Source organism: Drosophila erecta, unplaced genomic scaffold (assembly GCF_003286155.1).
Source record: "Drosophila erecta strain 14021-0224.00,06,07 unplaced genomic scaffold, DereRS2 tig00000000-arrow-pilon, whole genome shotgun sequence".
Lineage (NCBI taxonomy): Eukaryota > Metazoa > Arthropoda > Insecta > Diptera > Drosophilidae > Drosophila > Drosophila erecta.
In genome coordinates, this window is record NW_020825194.1 from 3,352,939 (window position 1) to 3,377,170 (window position 24,232).

A 24,232-nucleotide genomic window follows, 5' to 3' on the forward strand; every position below is an offset into this window, starting at 1 on the left:
ATGCCACGGCGTAGGTATGTATGGCTTATAATATATATTATTATACGGACATACATGTGCGTGTGTGCGTGTGTGTGGAGCTGCATGTGTGTTTAGTTGGCATTGCAAAACACAAACACAAAACTTCAATTCTGGTCGTGCTCCGCGAGTCGACTTTAGCCAGCCACTTGGCGCTACTTCGCCCACTTCAGCGCCACTCCATCCACCCCGCCCACTCAGCGCGCCCACCCCCACCCACACACCTACACATCCACACACACACATAGCCACAGAGCGCTCCTTGCTCGCTTACTTGCTACTTCCGCTTCCGAATCCGTTTTGTGTGCTGTCGCCGCAGAAATTTAACGAAGTCACACGTCGCCAATGCCAGTTCCTCTCTCTCTCTCTCTCTCGCCGAAAAAGCTCTGCCAGCCAGCATCCGAAGCATCCGCCTCATCGTGCCGCTCGTCGGCAGCCTTCGTGCGTGCAGTTGCCTCGGCTCCAGATGGCAGCATCCGTGTTCGTCCCTGGCTCAGTTGCGAATTCAGTTTCGGAGGGTTCGGTGGTGGAGAGCAGCTGCATTTCGCATCGAACATTCATCGTGATCCCAAGCGCACGAAGTTGTTGTTTTGTTTTGGTTTTCCTCGCCAAATTTCGCGCGATTTTTTCGTGAGCGTGTTTGTGCGCGTGCATTTGTTTCGCACACTGGCGACGGGGCAACCCCAGGATCTGTCGCCTGTCTTCGCCTCAGACTTCTCCTCCGGATCCTGCGGAGCGTACGTATTTGTGGCTTCAACGCCGTGTGTCGTGTGTGTGCCAGTGGTGCGTCTGTGTGTGTGGCATACCGGCATACCGTCTTTGTTGTTGGCCACCATTGTAATTGCAGTCAGTGTGGCGCTGGCAACGCGGCGTATACTTGACAGCTTCGCCGCCAAATTGTGCGATTCCTTCAACTCGTTCAGCTCGCTGGCTCCTTGGATGCGGCTCCTTGTGACATTGGCGTGAAGACGTGAAGAGCCCTCAAAATCCGCTATTCCACTGTGTTCGCAATCCATTTGCCTGCTGCCCTGGACGGGCAAACAAATTTTTGCAATTCAATTTCTATTGTGCATTGCCGATGCGAAATGTGCGCATCGTTTGCTGTCAATGCCAAGTATTCCGCATAAAAATTGAAAATTGCATGCAAATTAAATAAATAGAGTTCCGGTGAGGAGCTGAGCTGGTTGTACCAGCTGAGATAGACACTCAAGAACCCATTCTATCCTGCATACCCATCGCACAGACATACATACTCGTACATATATCCTTGCGAAAATGACAGTTGTGAGTTGTGGCTCAGATTTGGATTCGCATGCGGGGCGCAATCAAAGCAAACGTCATTAGCACTCGCGACATCGCCTTCGATTGACAGCGGGCGTAGGAGCGGGAGAAGGAGCACTAGCAGGAGCAGGAGGAGGAGCAGATCCTGCCGCAGGATTCAGCAGCCAGGAGCAGGCACGAACAACTTTACATTTGCATAACTTCGGTGCAGCTCCAGCGTTCAGATTCCGATTCACAGGTACGAGAGAAACTCCTTACCAAAGTCGATTTCCGTTTCAGCAACCCCTTCGGCCCGCCCGCACCGCATCCCTTTGCAACTTTGCTATCATTTCTATTTTCCTGTTTCTGTTTTTCATACCCGATATCTGTATCCCCACCCCCTCCAAACATTTTGCGCCCAGCACCCAGAAAGGGTAAAAACGGAGAATATTCAGCTCGTGCCGTGGAGTTGGCTGTGGCAAATCCATTGTGGTGCACTCCGAGGTGGCTTGGATTCGCGGCTCAGGGCCGTGGATTTACCTTTTGGGTCGTACCGGGTGGTGCTGGGAGGTCCTGGGAGGTGCTGGCTGGTCCTGAAGGCGATTAAGGAACAAACTCAGTTCGCTTAGCAGCATTTAAGCACTCTCAGTTTTTTAGGTCAGCTCAGTCCCTCTTGATTTAATGATCCAATAAGGAGCTTCTAGGATGTTCAAATTGAAACCTGTTGGAGTGAATCAAGTTTTTTCCGGGGCAGCAATTAGAATCATATCCAAATGACATTTCGAATGGCCGGAATTTCTTTACACAACTTTTTAAGCAATCCCTGTATTAAATATTAAGAGATTAGAAGGCGTCATCAAGTTTAATTAAATGAAAATAAAAATGGAATAGAGGGACACTATATCAGCTGAAAAACTCGGTTTCATGATACTGTCAACTGAAACTACCAGTCATTTCCAGAAAGTCTCGTTAGCATTTCGATGTAAAATGCAAACAAAGGTTTTTATTCTTAGCAAGAAGAAGCTTTACTAGTTCGTAACTCAATAGCTGAGAAATATTTTTTTGAAATAATTTTCTATTATCCATTTTCCACACTATCACTTAATCGAGTCTGTGGGGCACCTGCTCGTCCAGAGCTCCTGACAATAGCATCTCCGATTTGTTTTAGCTTTGCCAGCTCTGCTCTTTGGTTTAGTATCAACTTTACGGCTGCTTCAGCTCCGGATTTCTTGCCCACTCCACTTCGGCTTCATCATGGCCACGTTATCCAACTTTTAGTTATGGCTTTCGCTTTTCGCATAATGTCAGTTTTATTTGGTTTTGGTTTTCACTGACGGGGCGTGCGCGCATTGGGTGGCAGAAGGTTCGCCCTGGAGGAGCAGAGGAAGTGGAGGATGGGGCATAAGTCCCGTCTCAGATCCATGCCAATGCCCAGGATCCAGGATTCCGGACTCAGGACTCAGGACCTGAGGCCTCCGGCCCCTTGCCCGGCCATTCGGCACCCTTGCAAGATTTATTGTGCCTCATACACTCGTACACACGTACACATAACACCTTCTGCCGGGGTCCTTCGTCCGCCCTGGATCCCTTTTGGGTCCTTCACAGTCGCGCCTTGGGTTTCACATCCAGCTCCATCTCGTTCTTCATACATCTGCAGTCCCATAATCTCTACTATTTGCATCGCAGACTTTGCTTTGGATTTTCCTATGGCAATGGATTTAGTTATGGTTTTCCTTACTCTCCGGCTTTCCGCTGCCACCCTCCCTCCCCCTCCGTCCCGCTGTCCATCCGTCTCCTCTCCGGTTGCGCTTTTTACTTCACACACATACACACACTTATACAGATTTTCCCGGCAGTCGGACGTTTGTTTTTCCTCTGCCGTTGCGCACACACACTGAACAAAAAAGGTTTGCCCGGTTATGGCTCAGAAAGAGATGGTAATAGTGGCGTCGCTCGGGGCAGGGGCAACAAGAAGGACGAAAGTCCTGCGGCTAACCGCAGCAAGCGTCCCAGTTGCTGGCCAAGGGCGTCCAGGAATGCGGCTAATGAATAACCATCGTAATCCAAGCTGAAGCCGAGGCGATATGCAAATATGTAGGACAGATTAGCTGATTGTAAGTCTGCGATGGGGAAAGTTAAGGGGGTTCTTTACTCGCTTCAGTTTTGATCAGTTATTTCAATTGATTTGTATTTCACCTCTAAAATATTTATTTAAATTAAAATCCCTTGAGCTTTAAGTTGATTGCACTTGCACAATACCATTTGTGGAGGTGAGCCTTAAAACGCCTTTGGGCTGCCATTTATCAACGATTTATCGTCGACTTAATAAATTAATTTTGTTCAAGGCTGGGAAGAAAATCTTTCACTTAACCTTGCCAGAATTCGAATTCCAATAATTTCCCCAACCCCCAATCCTTTGTTATCGAATTCCCGCACTCTGACTTTTCAGGCTAATGAAAATTTGTGGAATTTATTCCTTAGTTCTGACTTCATTATCATGTGAGTGTAACCATACATATGTACATATATGTAGTATGCGCCCCGGCAATCCATAAAATTTGATCCCTGATCCATTCATTCCCGACTCGCACGCATGCCACCGTGGCCTTTACGTCCTGCGAATCCTATCGCAGCCCATCACTGAAATGGCGACCGCAATAGCTCCTCCAGTCCGGGCTCGTTCTTTTTGGCCCGGTGTAGTCGTAACTCGTTCGCTCAGATTTGGGGCTCCTTGAGGAAGCTCCGCATATGCGGACGCTCACACACACACACACTGGGGGGTGGGGGGAGGACTAACAGGATATCCCATAAAACGGAAATGGCATTATCCTCGCACATATTGTTGTGCGGATTTTAGTTTTTATTACACCAAGCTGAGCGCGGCTTCTGGCCGTGAGAAGCCTCACGGGCTCCTCCGCCGAAGCCCAAGGAGCTGGAGAAGCTGCTGGAGAAAATGAAGAAGGCAAGGAGCTGGCAAAGGAGCAACTGCGGCAGCATAAATATCATTTGTGTCTGTTTGTGTGATACATCAAGTAGTGACCCATTAGCCCCCTCGCACCACCTGAAACCGCACCCACTTACCGCTCACCTGGCGGTTGCAATTTATGGCCGGACCCCTTAAAACTCCACACACTCCTGCGGAGAATTGCCTGCCAAGGAGGATTGCTCTACGCTAATAGGGTTCCAGGCCATTGTTTTTGGATCCTAGGAGGAGTGGGTGGCTGGGTCGGGAAAAGGAGCAGGAGAAGGGATCTGATCGCTTTCTGCATTGCGGGCAAGATTTATAATACCGCTGGCCAAAAACAACGAAGGCGTCAAATGGCCACAGAAACTGCTCCCCTTACACTACAATAAAATAATCTTCTTAATGCAAGACACCCTTTTTTTTCCAGTTCACATAAGTAGTTTGCGTGGACAATGTTATATTTCAATAATATTACATTGAATACATAGATAGAGCAAGAAACAATCAATTAGTAACATAAAATTTACATTCGTAGTGCATTTACTTGCACTTCAGTTCCCTAAAATAATATTAACGCACACTCGAAACATATCTCTACAAAATGTATTATACAATTTTGGTTGTTTAACCCGCCTAATAATACTCTAAGTGTCGAATGCATATTTAAGACGGATTGTGGACTTTTGCGGGCTTCTGCAAATGCTTTGATAAGTTTTTGAGGGGGATTGCAAAACTACTTTTGACCACTGCGCATTGGTTTTGCTCCCAAGTTGAACGAGTTGCACTAATCCTCTTTTTTGGTAATTTTTCCTAAGTGTTTTCCCCGACCCCATAACTCCTCGGCCAGGTCCATCGCTCAAACAAAAACCAAAACCCCAAGCAAGGCAAGGCAAAGCAAAGCAACCTAAACAAACACTTGAGGTGTGTAAAGTTAGCCAAGGCTGCGTTTTTGCTTGGCTTCGTTTTTGGCCCACATTATGTGTGTGCGGTGCGGTTGGAGATTTTGGCTTTCGGGACTTTGGCATCGGACAAGAAAACTCCGTCCGTCCGCAGTCCGCAGTCCACCGTCCACCGTCCAATTGGCCGTCTTTGTATCTGGCTTACTCTGCTTTTGTGCTTAATCACAACACGCACATTTACATATTGGTTTTGGCCAACTTGAGCAATCCTTTAAGATGCCCGTCCAACCCTTTTTTTACCCATCGCTGCTTTATCTGCTCGCTTTTGTTGTTTCAATGTGGTTCAAGTTCAGCTCACCGCCGGGGGGGGCGGGGGGTGGCACTGGCTGGAATGGTTGGGTCGGTGGGTCAGGCTTACGGTTAAGTAAACACTCAGCAAGAAGCATCCGCACACACTCGGCAGGCGGTCGCCTCCCTGGACAGCCATTGCTCAGCCGTTTGCGGCCAGGCATTGTTTTCACTTTCCACCGTACACCACTGCGACACCCAGCCACCCAGGCACCCAGCTCCACCCAACCACCCAACCACCCAACCACCCACCGCCCACAGCCCACCTTCGGCCTTCTCACCGCACCCAATCCCAGACTGTCTCTGAGCCTGTCTGTTTGTCTGTCCAAGTGTCTGGTTGACGGGCGGCTGTCCTGTGCCTTGACTGCTTCATAAAACATACAACAAAATCTGAAATTGATGATGGGCAGTGATTGTGGAAAGTTGGCAGTCAGTTAAATTGGGTTCCTGCCTTTCCTTTTCGGCCTAAAGGAGCATGAGGATCAGGGGGAGGAGCAGGGGAGCTGTTGCGTTAATTGCTTTGTGAATGGTGTCCGCCTTGGCCGGAAAGTTAACATTTAACTTTAGTCTATTCGGGACTTTAATCTATTTATAATTGAGGAATGCATAAAGCATGTTAAATACGAACTTACACAAATTCTGCTTTGTTATGCGTCCTAATCGGGCTGGTCTTCTGCTTGGAGGTCTCACTTTTGGGAGCGTTTTGCCAGCCAAGGGTCGCCAGCCATTGTTTTAAATGCCGGATCACAGTGGGGGTGCTATTTGGTGGGGGATGCTTGGCTGCTTGGCTGCTTGGATGCTCGGATGCTCGGATGGTTGGCTTCGAGCCGTGGAAGATGGAGTCCTGGTGAGGTAAAGGCGACTCACATAATTTGCATAACTAATTTGTGGAAACTTTGGGCATAGGAAGTTGTTGAAAGTTCCTGAAGGAGCAGCTCCCGGAAAGGAACAGGACCAAACGGAACCGGCAGCCAGGAGCTGCAGCAGTTTCTTCATCTCCACTGCTGTGGTTGCGATGCAGAAAAGTGCTTAATTCTTTTAAATGAAAGAGGAAAGGGGCAAGGGGCTGGGGGCTGCTCCAAGGAGCAGGGCATTCGAAAAGCTGTCCTAATTGAATACATGAGAGCATAAGTTAGCAGTGTGGTACTTTGATATCAACTTTGATTGCTTTATGGCACTTGAGCGTACAATTTGGCTTAGCTGGCAGTCGCCTTGTTGTCCTGCTCCTGGCTTCTTTTGGCCATTTGGGGCCATCGTGCCGAGCATGGCTTTTTTGGCTGCCAGCTTGAATTTCAATTCGGGTTTGAATTCGAGCAGCTTGCTCGGCAATAAATGATGCTGATTAATGGGGGACTTTTGGCCCGGCAATCATGCATAATTAAGCGCTGATTAAAGTCACATGGAGGCGAGTGAAATGCGCTTGGCCACGGAATTCGTAGGGTTTTCCTGCACTTAGTTCAGTGGAGTTGCCAAAACTTTCCTCGGTTTATTTGAAGTATTTTCCAAAGCCCAATGAAGGTTAACCGCCCCTCAAACATTTTGTGTATTGGATTTGCCTTTCGGGTTATCCTGCTTTTTTTGCTGACAGGAAATCCCACATACTGTCAGTCAACTCCATTCATCAAATTTGCTCTTAATAATTTATCTGATTCACTTCTTTCTTGTGGCTGGCGAAATTCCTTTGCGGTCATAACTCATTTGCAAAAATGTGCCAAATGAAACATTCATGTTGACTGGGGAATTTAATTTTTCTTCAAATTCTCTGGCTGCCAAGACGGCTGGAATTCTTCGATCTCGGGCGCCGTGCGATGGCCGCCTTTATTGCGAATCCAATTAGCATGGAAATCTAGGTCTCTGGGTCTCAGTCTAATGATGCCCTGCAAAATGAAATTTACCGCAGGCACCCAACAGCCATTGCCCATCGACCACCGAGAAAGGCAACCAGCAGCACAGCAACGTGACCAAAGTCCAGTTAAGTGGGTTGGGATCGGGATTGGGCTCGGGCTCGGACTCGGACTCGGACCCGGGCATGGAATTTGGATTGGGGATGGTGTTGCGGAGAAGGGGCACGGGGTGCCAAGTGTTGGCACACTTTATGGGCGGACGCGCCACATGGCGTATACGTAAGCGTAAACGAACGTAAGCGTAGCCGTATGGGTAGCATTTTAACAAAGTGTTAAACTGAGAATTTTATCTGCTGTTCGGTAATTCACAGCTCAGGCTCCAAGGAATAGCCGCCCACACAGAAAACCCACCAACGTCGACCTGAACTAGCCAAAAAAATAAAGTAACGAAAAAAGTGTTAATTTCAGCACTGCTCGGTGCGCTTAGTTAACATTACGTATACGTACCGTTGGCCAAGTGCAGCAATCCACAACGCTGTGTGCCGCTGCCCACTGACCTCGGCAATTACTCCACGCCTTTATTTTAATTACACGGCAAACAAAAGCAACGAGAAGTAGAAATGGCAATGCCAAGACAGACAGCCCAGGGAAATGAGCTGGGTGGCTGGGTAAATAAGGCATCATCGAGAGTATGAGAATGAGATGGTTGCGAAACAAGCAAAGCAGAACAGCGCCAAAAATTAGGATATAATCCCGGGGGCATAGTTTTAATTCCCAATACAAATATCACTACACGAAAGTACAACGTGCATAAATTTCAATGACGTTGCTGCTTGCTTGTGGATTGCGGGTAGTTGAATCTTCTCCGTTCCCTCTTCTCTGCTCTCCATCATCCCAAGTCCTTCGTCCTTCGTCCTCATCCTGTGACTTTGCTGCTGCTGCTGGCTCAGCGCTCGTGGCTGCTCTTTGCTCCTTGGCTGATGCTCCCTGTTCCCTGTTCCCTGTTCCAGTCCCCTGAACCTTCACCTCCACCCAGCTGCCGCCACCAGCAGGTTGCCTTCACAATTATACGCACAGTCACACACCCAGTCAGACGGCGGTGCACTGGGAGAAATAGTTAGGCGTTTTCAAGGTCTGCTTTAATTGAAATAAATTCGAACTTTTTCTGAGTTCAAAATATGTCGGATGAATGACAAGCAGGAAAGGGATTTAAGTTTAATAAAGTATAATTGCACTTTTGGAACCAGCTTACTCAAAGATTTTGTATCAACTCATGTTCTGCAGCTTGAGTTTTTGAATGTTTAAAATCAAATTGAAGAATATCCTAATTACTGAATATAAGCCCATAGGCGTATTCTTGCGATACCTATTTTTTAATTTTAGAACTTTATAAATAGCTTGGAGCAGAGCTTCTTCTGCTCGTGCCACGGCTACCATTGGCTAGACCGGTGTCTGAGAACTTAAGCTGCTCCTTTGAGCAGGAATCAGTCGGCGTTGTGCGATTATAACTGATTGGGGTTCATTAGCATGTCCACTTGATTTTGCGCCGTGTAGAGCGATTCAGAGGCAGACAGACAGTCGTCGAGGGAGCGGCAGAGACCGATAACAACGCTCATTTAGTTGTATGCTCACTCAGTCAGTGAGTCAGTCAGTTAGTCAGTCAGTCAGTTAGTCATTCAGTCAGTCAATTGAAGATGCTGGTTGGCTGGCCACCACCACACCAGCTTGGTTGCAGGGGCACCAACACAGACACAGCCGCCGGGGCAGACAGAAACACAGACAGACATTACTACGGGCCTGACTTTGTGGCATTCGCGCTGGCTGCTCATTTAAATAAATAAAGAAATCTGGAGTAACTTCTTGAAATTCCAACACATTCCATATCATTACTGGAGGAGGCCACAAAAATTTCCTCAATCCTTAAATGTGGCATGCCCCCTCCTAACTCACGCTCACACACACACACACCAGCACACAAGGCAGTAACATCAACGTCAGCGCCGCAGTCGTAAAAAATTGTAACGGATGTTGCGGCCATGTACACACAGACACAGTCAAACTTACCAACACACACATGGGCGGAACAAAATGGAAACGGGCAGCCAAGAGAGAGAAAGTTGGGAAAAGCTTTCTCTCGTAACTCTGGCAACTGCATTGTGCCTGCAACAACAGCTAAAGTGAATTGAATCCTCGACTCTCGGCGGCTGCAGTTGCCCCTGTTGCGGTTCTGGTTGCCTCTGGTTGCTTCTGCTCCTTGGACTCTCTCTTTGCGAGCGGTGGCGTGGCAGGATAACCACCGAATGGGAACAGTAACTTGCCAGGATCCCTGGACCTTGGGGCGCATAGAGGGCTATTTTATTAGAAAGTTTACCCGAAAGTTAGTTTGCGAGTGAAACAGACCAGAATTGCGGCTGGCAAAATGCTCGAGGGCGGGGGCCTAATGACCCCCTCACCCGAAATGGGCGGTGTTTTTGAGGGGGGATCCCCAAATTGCTGAAGTTTGCTGCTGCAACTAACTGAATGATTGATTGTCATTCTCGGTTTATTCACATTTTCACATCGTTTGCATTTTTTGTACGCTCAGTTCTATTTTTATTCTATTTGTTTTTGCACCCGCTGCTGTACCACTTGATGATTCTCCAGCTGCACCCCGTGCGGTGTGGATAAGACTTGATAAGAAAACTTCACCTAATGATCGGAGTTTGCAAATGCTATAAACTTCAACCTCTGCTGGGTATCAATTATTTACAAAGTTACCAGCTCATATCTGGGACTGCAAGGACTCTTGGTTTATCAAAGAACTATTAGAGCGAAAACAATATGCAAAGAAATCCAAAGTAGCCAGTGATAATCAGCTCAACATTAAGCTTTACAATCCACTAGATTGCTACCTAATTATTCTATCATTTGTGGAGAAAACATTTTTGAAGTACATTCAATCTGACAGCTGGCTTATCTTGCAAGTCTTTTTTAAATAAGCCTCTTATGCTAACTTTAAAAGTATGAGCTTATTTGCCTGACAAGCCTGAGCTGACAGCTTTTCCCTTAAATCGCACTTGTTCCTATCAGGATTTCATAAACGAAAACATCTAACAAATGCAGTGACAATAGTGAGTTAACCTTAATTAAACAGTGAAAACTGTCAGCACAAATTTACAATTTAATTTAAAGCAAGTACAAGAGTGCATAAACCGTCTCGACTGTAAATATACACACATATTGCCACATTAAACTGGGTAGTGCCCCAAAAACTAGTTCTGCTGAGAAGAAAAGCACGTTCACTTCGTGCACATTTGAAATTCCCATAAGGGTTCTTTAGTGTTAAGATTTCCGTCATAGTTTCCCGGCATTTTCCGGAGTCCGGAGATTTGCAGGCGGCGCCCCCCATCAAGCTCGTCTAGCTCTCAGAAATGAATTACCCACTCGGATTAGGGCAACTTTTTATAATCGTAATAATAATAATAATAAGGCAGCCAGCGCCAATCTGCTTGGGTCTCGTAAAAAAGCCAAACGAAGCGAGTCAAATCCTGCCGGATTCCTGGCCCGGCCCAAAATACCAAATACCTCGATTAGCCGAACTAACCAATTTGGGGGTTAGTCCCGCACCTCCCCATATGGAAATAAGTCCCCCGAATCGCACATATGTATGAACTGGAGTCCCCGAACTCCAGCCACATTCAGCTCGTAAAGTGGAGTGGCGGCTGGGTAAGCGCAGAAACGCAAGAAAAATGAAATCAAAAACAATAACTTGTCTCCTGACAGCATTCCACCAGAGCCAGGACACGCCACGCACATTTCCACATTTCCACATTTCCTCCTCCTTTCTGCCTGCTCCTGTTTCGCTTTTCGCATTTTTCGCTGCTTTTCGGTGGCCCAACTTCGACTCCTTCGGCTCCTTCGCTTGACATCTTCGTTTGCCTCGCTGTGTGACGGTATTTTGTTGTCCTCGCGGTGCACCGAGAGAAAATTCTTGGCTCACGATATATGAAGTGGAGTACAAAAGTAATAAAGTAAGTAATTGCTTTTGATTAGTAGCTAAACTCGTGCCTGGTAAATACTTACATTTTACATACGTGTCATTCATCACTGATGTAAGTGAATAGATTATTTCCCTTGGTGCATTTGCTGCTCTTGCTGCTGCCGCCGCCGCTTTCTTTAGAAAAATGTTATTACGTGCCGCCTGCGCCGGGCGCTGGCAACTTATACTGTACTGCTGCCTATGCCCAGACACGCTCGCGCCCCCTCTTCCCTTGCCCACACCCATGTCCTTGGGGCGCCCCTCCTTCGCCAAGCGAAAATGCCTCCCTGCGACCACCCACAAAGCCGCCAAGCTCCTCGCTTGATTGTGTTGTTATTCAGCTTTTGTGTCGCCTCAGACGGTGTGTGTGTGTGGCTGTGTGTGTGCGGAACTACACATTTTTTCGATACTCCGTCTTAATGTTATCGTTGTGGCAGGACTGCTCCTTCAGCTGCTCCTTCGCCTTTGTCGCAACAATTTTATTTGAAGCTGCCACTTTTTGTTGCCTCTCGGCTGCTGCTACTGCTGCTGCTGTGCTGCTGCTGCTGCTGCTTCATTTTTATACACAATTCCACTTTTTTATGGGCGTGGACGTGGGTGCAGTTCGTCCCTCCTCTCCGTCCCCCCTCGAGATCGTCCTTCATGCGAGTCTCGATGGTATTAGGGGCTAATATTTGTAGACTTTTTCAGAGTTGATTGAGTGGCACGCACTGGCAAGCACATATGTCTGATGGGAAAGTGGTTTTGGGCAGCATGGATGGGTGGCAGTGGGTGATTGGGTGGTTGGGTGGCAGGGTGGTTTAGTGGCTCATGGCTCCTTGTGTGCATAGCTTGGCCCGCCTGCGGCTGGGACCGCACTTGTCCCGTGTCCACAGCGCTGTTTTCATAGCATTTGCTGTTTTTAGTTTTCCCAGATTTTTGAATTGATTACGATATCAATTATGTTTGCTTTTGGCCACCGACATTGTTTGCTTTGTTTGTGCGTAAAATTGCTGCGTTCAGTGGGCCAGTGGACCAGCCCCACCGCTCCGCTCCGCTCCGCTTCAGCTGTGATTTGTGTTTATCCTAATAGAATGGAACCAGCTCTCGCTCCGCTTCCTTTTTGGTCCTGGCGCGCTGCGTTGCGAAGGACGCTCAATTTTGGTTTCCGTTCGCAGCTCCGGTTATTTGCGCCCCAAAGTATGCTTTGTCTTATGCATGTACGGGTGTATTGCATTGTGCCCGTTCCTGCAACCCGCCCCATCCAACGACCACGCCCCCTGCAGCTGTGTGTGCGTGGGAGTGCGGCTGTTGTGCGCGTAACTCCGTTGATTTGGCTGCCACTGCTGCCGCCGTGCCCCGTCGCATTCCATTGCCGTATTGTTTTGTAAAATCGAGCGCACAGTTGGCGGAAACCCACGGACTATGTAGTGGCGCCAGGCGGAAGGGATTCCGCTGTTGCAGATGCACTCCGCGAAATTTGAGGGCTTTTCGGTGGCGAAATAACTAAAGCAGACCTGTTGCCCCGCTGCGAGTTGAGAAGAGTGGATGATAGGGGCGAGCCACTTCTTTATTAGTTATCGTTAGCTGTTTGATTGCTTAACTAGTATTATTTTATTGCACAGACCTTGTATTAGTTATTTCATTCATGGCTTCCATTATTTCTAATTCACTGTCTTATATATGACTTAATGTGTCTGCGAATAAGCTGCGCTTGAGAGACTTAACAAGAATAACTTTTTTTCCAGACAGCATAAACATAGTTTCCTCACATAAGCTTATATGGTATTTCATAATCTAGTACACTTGCACAAAAGTGCCAATTTGACGCAAGTGGACTTGGTTCTCACAGTTCTGGAATATCACTTGGTACGATAATCTTATCAAAGTGGTGCCAGAAGTAAGCTACCTAGAAACAGCACAGAATCTGAAGTAGATACGTAATTCTTATTGTGAGAAATTATTGGTCTATTTAAGTTGATTATTTAACAATTAGTAGTTGCAATTAAAATAGTCGAAAATCTTGTAGATATCATGCTTGCTTAAATAATTATTTTCAATATATATTATAATAAATGTGGCACATTCGTTTCGCGCAGTGCACTTGTGGCTGATCGGGACTAAAGTTGTGGGTCTTTTGGGGGAAGGGGGGCAATTACGCAGCACGGCCAGGCAATATTAAAGTTGTTGCTGTTGCTGCCGCTTTGTTGTTGCCGCCACCGCAGCGAAAATTTCAACTTTATTTTGAGCTATCTGCTGTCTGCAGTTATGCAAATATGAGAAATTGCATTTCACGCAGCCAGCAGGCAGTCAGCCGTTGGAGCGAAAGAGACGGCTGCACTGCGGCAGAAAGAGACGGCAGCACAATAGAGGCAAAGAAACAAAAGTATATTGGAGTTGCTGCTGCTGCTTTTGCTGCTTTTGTCGGATTCGGATTCTGATTCTGGTTCTGGTTCTAGATGGTAGCGTAGCTCAGTTCAGTTCAGTTCAGTTCTCTTCGGTTCGGTTCGCTTCGGTTTGGTTTGGTGCAGTTCAGTTGGGTTGGGTGGATGGGCGATTCCACGGCAGTCGCGACCCAACTCATCTGCTCACTCGTGTTCTTCTGCGGGAAAACATAGGCGGAAAACTTTTCGCATTATTTGAAAATACAGCGCGTGCGATGCGATTTTCACTGCAAATTGCAGAAGAGTTTTGCCCCATGTTTTTGCATTGGCTTGCCACCCGAATCCACCCGAAATCCTCGCACCCTCCACCCCCTGTCCCATTTTGTCCTGGCCCCAATCCTGCCCAGATCCAACTGGCATCGTCTTTCCTGGGTGGCTGTGCGGGTGTTTTGCCTTTTTTCCTCCCTTGCATCGGCAACGGCAACGAAGGAGGACGGGGATTGGAGTGGAGATAGGAAAGGAAGGGTTGCTCCTTCGTGTTCGGTCTTGTTAGGTATCATTGTGTAATGTCTGCTGGCTGCCGAGCATTTGCACATATTTTTCACAATTTAAAATAAACGAGAAGTAATTTAACTGCTTGCCAGCAGACACTACCGACCGAAAGACCGACCGACCGACCGGCATGGACAGCATGCAATAGTTGCCACTCCTCAGCAGCTCACCAACACCATCGAAGCATCCCACTATCAGCATACGAAGTGGGGAAATGGGGGGAGTTGCCTCAAAAAGTTCCACCCACTTTGCTGGCAGTTGTGATGATTGCTGGAGGCAAGTTTTTGGGCAAGTTAACAAAAGAAAATGTGGTCCTGATGTGAGGACTTTGCAATTAGCCATTCTAATTTGATGCTTTATACATATGTATGGATGCACGAGTCTGGCCGTGTGTATGTGTGTGTGCGTGCGTGTGTGCGTGTGTATGTATCTCCGTGTTCGGGGTAATTGAGGGAGTAAACGGCTCGAAGGATGGAGACTTCAGACTCGGCAGCTAACCCCTGAAGTCAGTTATGCGCTTCCAAATTGGTTTCTTGCTGCAGATGGCTTAGGCGAGGACCAATATGAGTGTGGTTTGGCTGGGTTTGGTTCGGGCCAGGATGGTCAGGATGACTGTTTAGGTTTTTGGCATTATTTAAGCTTCACTCTGGTGAGCTTATGATATTTAAAGTGCTAGGCGTCACTCAAATACCGCTTTCAGAGCGATTTCAATTGGGAACTTAAGCTATTTATTTTCAGTTCAATACTTTTGTTTAAGTGCTTCTGAGATGCTCAATAATTGAGAAGCTTATATTTTTAATCATTTTCAGAATCAACAAAGAGCCGATTTCCTTTCATGCTTTTCAATTTGAAATTTATCCATGCAAATTGAGTTTAATTGGGTTGTATATTTAATTGGAAAGCAACGTCACGTTAATAACTATATCGCTTGCTTTTCCTAATACATTTAATGTTTGCTAGTTTCAAATTAGTGGTCATTTAAAGCTATTTTATTCAACCTTTCTAAATAATAGTATTCATTTTATTTGATAATTGGGAAAACTACAGACATTTCCCACCCACTGATTGATCAAGTTATACGTGCTGCGAAATTTCCTCACAAATGACTAAATTTAGTTTGGAGCTCATTCCGTGACGTCTTCGTGGGTAAGTGCATAACTAGAAAATAATTGAAAGACCTTCATTAAAGCAAACCAGACGGCGGAGGAGCAGGAGGGCCACCAGAAGCTCCAGAAGCTGCCGGCGAGCATTTGTAATAAATTAGCTCGGTACGGAAGCAGTTTCTGTCATTGCCAGCTCGCCGTTTCCAGATCTTCTGCGGCGGAGTCTCGAGCGGTTTCCAGTTGGCCCATTCAGATTGTCATTGCACTAATCACTCCTGGCCGAGGGAATTTCGAGGGGTGCTCCGGCTCTCCACTTCTTCCACAGTGAGAGGAACTTAATTTCTAATTACGCGTGCTATTTGTCAGCGTTTTTTCGGTGTTTTTGCGCCTTTGTTGCTCAGGCGAATCTACTCGGTTTCTGGTTTCTCCATGGCTGAGTAGTGGAAATCTTGTTCCGTTCGCATCAAACAGTCGGGGCATGCCTCATTTCCAATTAACAATAAATCCGTCGCAGTCGAGACGGCCAGCGAGAACGAGAAAGAGAGAGAACGAGATATATACTATATAGACGCATATATATGGAGCCCTGGCCAACTGAGCGTATGAGTAATTTAATTTTGCCACAGCTTGGCCTTTGCTGGTACAACCGGTCAGGAATACCAGAGAAAGCTAGAGATTGCAACAGCCAGCAGGCGAAAGAGATGGATAGTGATAGATAGACAGAGAGGGAGCTAGAGTGTGCGAAAAGGACGGGGCAAGAAACTGCACAGTTTACGCAATTAAAATTGTTGCCAGCGAATTTTCCAGCATCGTTGCAGCTAGCACAAAAAAATAGAAAGGCTGAAGGAGGAAAATAAAAATGGGAGGCTTCAGTCGTGCCAAGCCGGCTTTTTCCTCCTCTACGTCATCGCCCGCTTCGTCCTTCGTCCCTCGTCCTTCGCCCTTCGTCCTGGCTGTTCGTGTCTTGGCCGCAGCCACTTCCTGAGACAGGATGCGGACGTCCTCGTCGTCGTCGTCTTGGCAGCCCTTTTACTTTTCATTTGCAGGTAACTTGCGTTATAATTAAAAAATAGCAAAGCGCATTAGGCAACAAAAGGATGGCAGACATGGTAAGGGTTAAGGGTGCACAAGGAGACGATGGAGACGATGGAGCCGAAGGAGCAGCAGGATCCCAGGGATCCTGCAGAGCATGCAGGCCAAGCAGCCCAAACGGGCCAAGCGGGCGTGTCCCATGTAAAAGGAGCCACATAAAATGCTTTGGCTAATAGCCATTTTTACTTACTTCACTGCCGCTTCTCACCTGGCCCGAAAACACCGGCGTGAGGCCAAAAAGCCAAGTTTGTATGTCCGTTCGCTTGTCCGTTTGTTGGCAGGCGAAAAAAGTCTCTGGGGAGCATGTGGGCGTGGCATGCGGCCGAGTGCCGGAGTGGAATTCATTCCGTGCGTGCAATTAAATGCGCCGTTACATTAACTTTTACAGGGTGTCTGCCCCAATGTCTCTGGACCCCACGGCCCCCATTTCTCCCCTGTTTTGGCCAACTGTTTGCTAGCTGGCCAGTGATTCTGTGTGCTTGTGCGTTCCGTTGATTGTTGACTTGATTTGTTTTTGCTGCCTTTGACGCTGCCCCACCGGCCCCGCAGCTAGGAAACCCATCCCCCTGGCCATTGCTCCCCTGGCCCCATCGACCCCACTCAAAACAAATTGCCGCACTGGCCGGGAAAAACAAAAATCAAGTCCGTGTGCTCCAAATGAAAGTGATTCGACTAAGCGATGCCATTTAGCTAGCTGAAATGAGCATTCGCAAAGAATCGTTGTCGTATTTCATGAAAAATATGCCGAAACTCTGCCTTTAAAGATTCAGATCGGTTAAAGGACCTATTTTTATTCCACAAATATAAACATGACGTACCAATATTTATGAAAATATTTCAAGCCCGGCGGCAGGTGTAAAAATCTGTGGAATTTACCTGCAAAAGAGATACCTGAAATATTTGCCCTCATTCACTAATAATAATAAGTCTTACACCATTTCATTATTTAATTAGAAAAATGGGAGCCCTCCATGTCAGCGTAATTACAACTTGAATCTCAGCCAAATGGAAAAGAAGGAGTGCAGGAATTTCCATGCAAATTCAAGGACGTCTGCCAACTTTCTCCAAATTTACCCCTTTTGGCCCGCCCAGAGTCCAAACGCAGCCGAATATACCCCTAGGGTTAATGGATGGCAAGTGTAAAAACAACAAATTGTTTTACTTACTTTTTGTTTTGCGTCAAGTTGCTCATTTGCTGCTGCTGCTCATTTCGACCCATTCCTAGTCGCAATCCCACTCCGCTCCATTTCGGGGCGAACTTTTCCGTTTCTGGCCAATAAATGACTGGGAAACTTGCCGGGCTCCCAGGTAGACATACCGCCGGATAGGTACAGCTCCAGCTCGAGTCTCACCATCCACGTCCAAGACGTCCACAATCGACCAACCACGTAAACAAATGTTAACTTTTCCGTTTGCTTCGCTTCACTCTTGCTCACTTCACTCCTCGTCCTTTGTGTTTTTGGGAATTTTTTGATTTAGTGACTTTAATTTACGCTCCGCCCAGGTGCGCCAACTGTTGCCTTCTGCCCCCAACCCCCACCCCCCACTCCCAGATCACAGACCCAACCTTCCAGCTCCCCAGCTGCGACTTTTACTAGCCAAAAGCAGTTCTGGAAACCCCCTCTCGATAGAAGCGTCAACTTCAGCTCCGCTCGTTCGTTTTTCGTTTTCATTTTTAGTGGTGCGGAAAATTGATTTATTACTTGGAAAATAAAATGTGCTACGTGTCGCAGGCACTCACACACACACACACACACAGAGGCACACAAACAAACGCAGAGAGCCAGCGACAGGATATAGGCACACCTACGCACCGCCTCCGCCTTCCATCTCGTGCTCCACTTCACTTCGCTCCAATTCAGCTCAGTTCACTCCATCTTTCCCGTTCCGGCGAACTGGCCTCCGGAATTACGCGCATACATAAACGCCGACAGGCAGTTGGCGGAGCTAGCAGGAATGCCTGACCCCAAAATCCCTATACCTGCCCCACCCAAAAAACCCGACCGACTGTCGCTGTGCACGTCTTGCTGTCAGTTTGTCTGTCAAATCACAAACGCGCCACAGTCGCAGACAGAGATATGGACAGGGCCATGCCGCAGCTGCCGCCAGCCACCAGCCACCCACTGCCACACCCCCCTTTTTGGAGAGCGCCAGGCCCCCGCCCATGCACACCTCACCATTGCCATGGCAGACATTTGATAAATCAATCAATCAATTCGCGTTTTTTGTTTCCCCGCTTTGCCCTTCGCTGGCCTATGTGTTACTTTTATTATTATATTTATTTTCCTTTTTTATAATCTTAATTTGTCTTTTCGCTCAACCGCGAACGCCATTCATTTTGTTTGTCCTGGCCGCTGTTTGTTTTTGTTATCCTGGCTGTTTACGCACTTCGCCTTTTGCATTTCACAATGCGGCGCTAACCCCGCGGCATTCGCATCTGTTGCCTACTTTCGAGGGCTCGTGGCGGGATGTGTTTATGATCGGACTGTATGAACAAAGTTTGCAACGGCCCAATGCTGGGAAAAGTTGGTCCTTCGCGGGTTTAGGCGCGCTCGATTCATAAGGCATCAATTTTGGGCGAAAGTTTGGCGTTGGGCCTGTGATTTGTTTTGAAACCGATCGTCTTCGAGGCGCAGCAAAGTTTTGATAATTGAAAGCTGAGGTTGCTTGGTTAAGGGTGTGAATATATTACGGAGATATTTTAAAACAGATGATACAAATATACTGACTCGCATATGTAGTGTGATTCATGTACTGACAACTAGATGCAGTCAATTTCTATTATTTTAATTAAATATAATAATTATACATATATTCCCTTGGCCTCATTATAAATTTAAACATCACAGCTAGTGCCTTCATCAGCACAGCGTTCTGCAACCCGAAAGCCCCTTGGCTTGCGCCAATATTTATTCAATATCACCATTAGAAACTTCCAGATAAACCAGCCAGCTCCGTTACAGTGGAGCCATTTTGGGGACAGCGAAAACTAATTTGTTGCCTTTGGAGATTTCATTAGAAAGCCCCTGGCAAAAATGTGAAATTCCGCCAAAGCCTCGGCAATCCTATTGTAAAGTGTAAACACAAAACCGCCGCAACCGAATTCTGTCAGTGCTCGTTACTGTTCCTCCCCCCTCAGCGCCGCCTCTGTAACCTTCGACCCCTGCTCCAGCACTCAAGCGCCAACAGCACAACCCACCACCCACCGTGCCCGCCCACTCCTCCGCCCAACTGTGTTATTGTTATTGAAGCTGGCATTTGAGTTTGGTTTGTTTTTGTGCGTTATAATATATTTGATTTGTTGTTGCCATTTTGCCACTTTTTTCGGTCCTTGCCGTTTTGGGTTTGACTTTTTGCCAGTCGGGCTTCGATCACCGGTATCCTGCGTCCTTGTCATGCCTCTTGGGGCTGCTTGGCCGCCTGATTTGGCCCTCCAAAATTCCCATTTCACCACCCCGCCCCCTGCGATTGTAATTGATGCTCTGTTGTTCCTACATATTGGGGCTGCTTTAGGCCGAACAAATTTGGTGCTTTTTTCCCGGTTTTTCGATTTTGGCGGCACTCGGTTATGTTTGTTGTTCGGCTTTATGTTTTGGCATTTTCGCAATTATTTCTCGCACAAAATGTGGTTTTAGCAGTTTAATTGCTTTTGCCCAAGTATGTGTCGATTCGCGTGCGTGGTTGTGTCTGTAGTTATTTTAGCAAATTTTCACAGCATCAACATCAGCATCGATTTATATGCAGAGCACAAATGTCCAGCCCTCATCCGCAACTTTGACCGCCAAGCAGCAGCTGCCGATTTGGCTACTGTCGCTGTTTCTGGTCAGCGCGGTAGCAGCTGGGTCAAAGGTCATACGGCACCAGCGGTCTTACGAATATGTAATGCCAACGAGGACTTAAACCCATTTACAAGGCTTTCGAGTTAGATGAACATGTATTAAACTAATAATTAATAATGAACGTTAATCAAGAAACTCATTTGTTTAGTTTTAAGTAAAAAGAAAGATTTAATTGTCTCCAAGCTTTTAGGTACCCAATTTTTTGTGGCTTTCTGAAATTCAGAAAGATTTCCCTTATAGTAAAATTATTTTGAATACTAAACAATAAACTCTATAAACAACAATAACTCTAAAATATTTCTTAAAGCCTTTTCGAAAAAAGTGCTCGAATACATTTTCTTAGACGATGCATGGATACTGCATCCGAATTCCTAACAACCCAATTAGAGATGAAATGAATTAAGTGAAATGCAGGGTATCCGGGGAGCCGGTTCCTTGTTCTCGCAGTCCCAACACGGACTAATTGTGAGCGCTGTCGTTGTTGTCGCCGCTGTTGCTATTGCTGTTGCCCCGCAGTCCTGATGTCCTGATGTCCTGTTTCTGTTGCTGCTCCTGTTCCTGCTGTTCCTCGGTTCCTGCCGCTGTCGCAATGGCTGTGCTGTTATTGTTTGCGGCCGAGCAATAAAACCTGAGCTATGTGGCCCGTTGTTCCTGTTCCGCTCCCGTTCGTCCTTTCCCCTCCCCCCTCGCACACCAGCCATCGCTTTGCGCTGAATAGAAGGCAGGAAGCGGGAGTGTGTGTGTGTGTGTTTGCCAAACGCGGCGTATGCGTGACATTAATTTAATTGCAATTTCACATGGGAATTGGCCAACAGTCGGCGCGCGTGTTTGTGTGGCGTGGTGTGGTGCAAGAAAAGTTATAAAAATCAGATTTATAAAATGTTAACTTTGATTTCATTTCTTATTTACGAGCCTGCGGTTAGACGGGCCAACAGGAGTGGGCGGGGCAGTGGGCAGTGGGCAGGGGCGTTAGGAGAGCAGCTTGTTTGCCGTGCTTTTGTTTGGTTGGTTTGGGTTTGGCTGGTTTGGTTTGGCTCTGTTGGGGTTAGCGGTTGATTCCTGGGACATACGAGTGTGCACGAGTGTGTGTGTGTGTTCTGAGTGGTTCGGATTACACGGGAGAGAACATGTGTGCACTTTGATGGCTGAGCAGCGCATTTAGCGAGCACATCCTGCGGCTGCCGTTTCACTTTAATGAGTTAATTATAACCAAAAGGCGTCGATTATGCTCAGTTATGCGCACACAAACTGTCGCCATTTCGCATGCTTCACTGGAGCAGAATGGGAATGTCTCATTCTATCCAACCCACTATTCATTTCACCACCCCACGAATGCCAGATCGTCCTGCTGCTCCTGCTGCGGCTGTGTGTGACACAATGTCCTGAGACGCAACAGCGAGGACTCCTTTTGGCATTATGATAATGACATGTTTGTTTGTGTGCCATCTTGCCCGACAGGTGTGTGTGTGTGAGTGCGTCCTGGTGGGTGGGTGTGTACTTGAGCCTTCTTTAAGTCGCGCATTAACCAGTCCGAAACGATTCCGTTTATTGAGTGCTTTAGGCAAACGGCATCAGTGTCAATGTCTTCGGTTTCCAGCCACCAACCGCTGTAATTGGCAACTCTTCGGCGGGCTCAATTTTTAATTGGCAATTGGGTTTTGCGCCTGGGGCTTGGGGCTTTGGGCTTTGGAGGGCGCTTTGAGGAGTACGTGTCGTATGCGTAATTTGGGGGCTTTCGTCGGCTTAGGCCAACTGGGGCGAGTGTCATTTGCGGCATGATTAATTGATGCTCATCAATGTGCTTAAACTCGATTTAGCTGGCACCAATCGCGGCTACCCCTCCCTGGTGCACCAAAAACCAATTTGGTACTGCAAATTTTAATTAATTTTGAATAATCCTTTTGTAATATTCACAAATGAATACAAATTGTTATTAATTCTCAAGACCGGCGCCGAGGGAAATCCATCGGAGTGAAGATTCCCTTCCGCTCGCCATTGTTCGCTGTGCCCGCACTCGTAATTATTGAATAATGCAAATCACGGGAATCCGGAAAACTTTTCTGAAAGCTTTATTAAACGCACAAACAAACAAAAAATTGTATATAAACAAGAAGCGTATAAATCAATATATCATAAATCACGATAACTGCTTGAATAACTAATAAATCACGGACGTGTGCGTTTCCTTTTTGCATTAAACAGAAACCGAAACCAAAACCAAACCAAACCCAGCCAATCCAATCCATTCTGAAACCGAATCCGAATCCGAGAGCAAAACCAAAGCCAACCAGAACGAACGAAGTCACTTATTTAATCAGAGGACTTTTCCAGATTTATAGTTCCACTCCTTTGCTGGTTAAAATGCACTTAATTCATATAAATCAGCTTAGGCACCTCAATTAGTTTGGCAACCTTTTTGGACGACATAAATTCAATTTAATATTCAACGGCCGAGCGGGGAATCCATGCAGGTTTTTAATTCATTTAAGCTAAAATGCATTTAATCTTCTTACTGCTGCTGGCAAAATACAGCATAATACATCAGAATATAGCAGAATACAGGAAACTGTGCGAAGGTGGTACTTATGCACTCAACCAGCTTGTCAAATGGTCGAGTAATGAAGGCAAAATATTCTGGCGAATTAACCGAATGAAATCAACTAATGAAAGTCATCTGAAAGCCATATCTCCGTCCCAGTCGCCCTGTGCATTTTGTCTCTGGTGGAATGTAAATTTAATAACCATTTGCCGTTGATTGCACACTGCTATCTGTGCATTTTCGCCTGTATATCCTGAATGTCCTGAATGTCCTGTATGTCGAACTAATGCAATTCACAATTTATGCTAGCCAACATATACACTCTATGTGCAATTTAACAAAATTTATGATTGATAATGATGCTCGATTGTGTGTTAAAGTTACCCAAACGAGTCAGCCATCTATCATTCCCCTTTATCCTCGCCATCTATCTACGTTGGGAATCTCAACATTTGTGGGCGGCAAAAGAAGACCTTTTCTGATATTACAAAATGCATTAAATACACAGAACTCCCAGCTACATCTTCCAGCTTAAATTATCCTTTAGTTCGGTGATTATATGCCCCAATACACTGGCCAAAAGTTGATTGACTTGTGCTTACTGAGAATTGGGACTATTAAGTTGTTGTCAAGTGGATGTGCCAGCTTATGGAGGGAAAGTCAGGGGAAAACAGGAGATGGCTGGCAAATTGAAATATTAATTATGCCTACGGAATGAAAGCTCCTTGGAATGATTGAATATTCTCAGTCAGTAGTCTTTTGAGGCTCAGTATCCCTCTTGTACATCCACAAATCAGATTAAATGTGCACAAAAGTCTTCTTTATGTTAATTTAAAGAGAGATTTATTTGAATTTTTTCGATTTTCGCACCATGTAGGTGCTATTTTATCTCTCATAATAATTGAAATCATATGTAATTTATTGTACTTAATTTATACAATAAACAAGAAATGACTACTTTCATATAACTTTTAAAACTTAAAAAGGTTTTTTTGTAACTCACGAAAATAAACTTTTGGTTGCATATTTTCCATATTACTTTCACTACCATGTATATTGCATTCTATTAGTCAAACTTTTTCTCCGCTCCCAGGCTTTGGCTTGCTTTACTTAGTTTAACACTGGCATATGCTCTCGTATATTTCTTAAATTTTTTTGCAAATCATTTCAGACAAATGACCGACAGCATCAGATTGTCGCCTATGAATTTAAGTTTCGGCTGAATTTATGTTGCAGTTTCCTGCCATAAACTTTCTGGGGCAAACAGATTCGTTGTACCCGGGCCGTTTGTTCTTGGATCAGTAGTGTGTTTTGTCTTTGGCTGGGCTTGGAATCCTCCTGCAATTCAACAAGGACATTCTCGCACACACACACTCATACGCAGTTGACACG

General features: G+C 46.3%; 1 protein-coding gene across 1 annotated transcript in view; it reads left to right on the top strand.

Moving 5' to 3' along the window:
- Positions 1–514: 514 nt before the first annotated feature.
- Positions 515–24,232, top strand: part of LOC6555159 (lachesin) — a 45,770-nt gene continuing 22,052 nt past the window's right edge. Inside the window, exon 1 of the mRNA XM_001981379.3 lies at positions 515–1,537. The gene's annotated coding sequence lies outside the window, so the exon portion shown is untranslated. The remainder of the gene's footprint in view (positions 1,538–24,232) is intronic.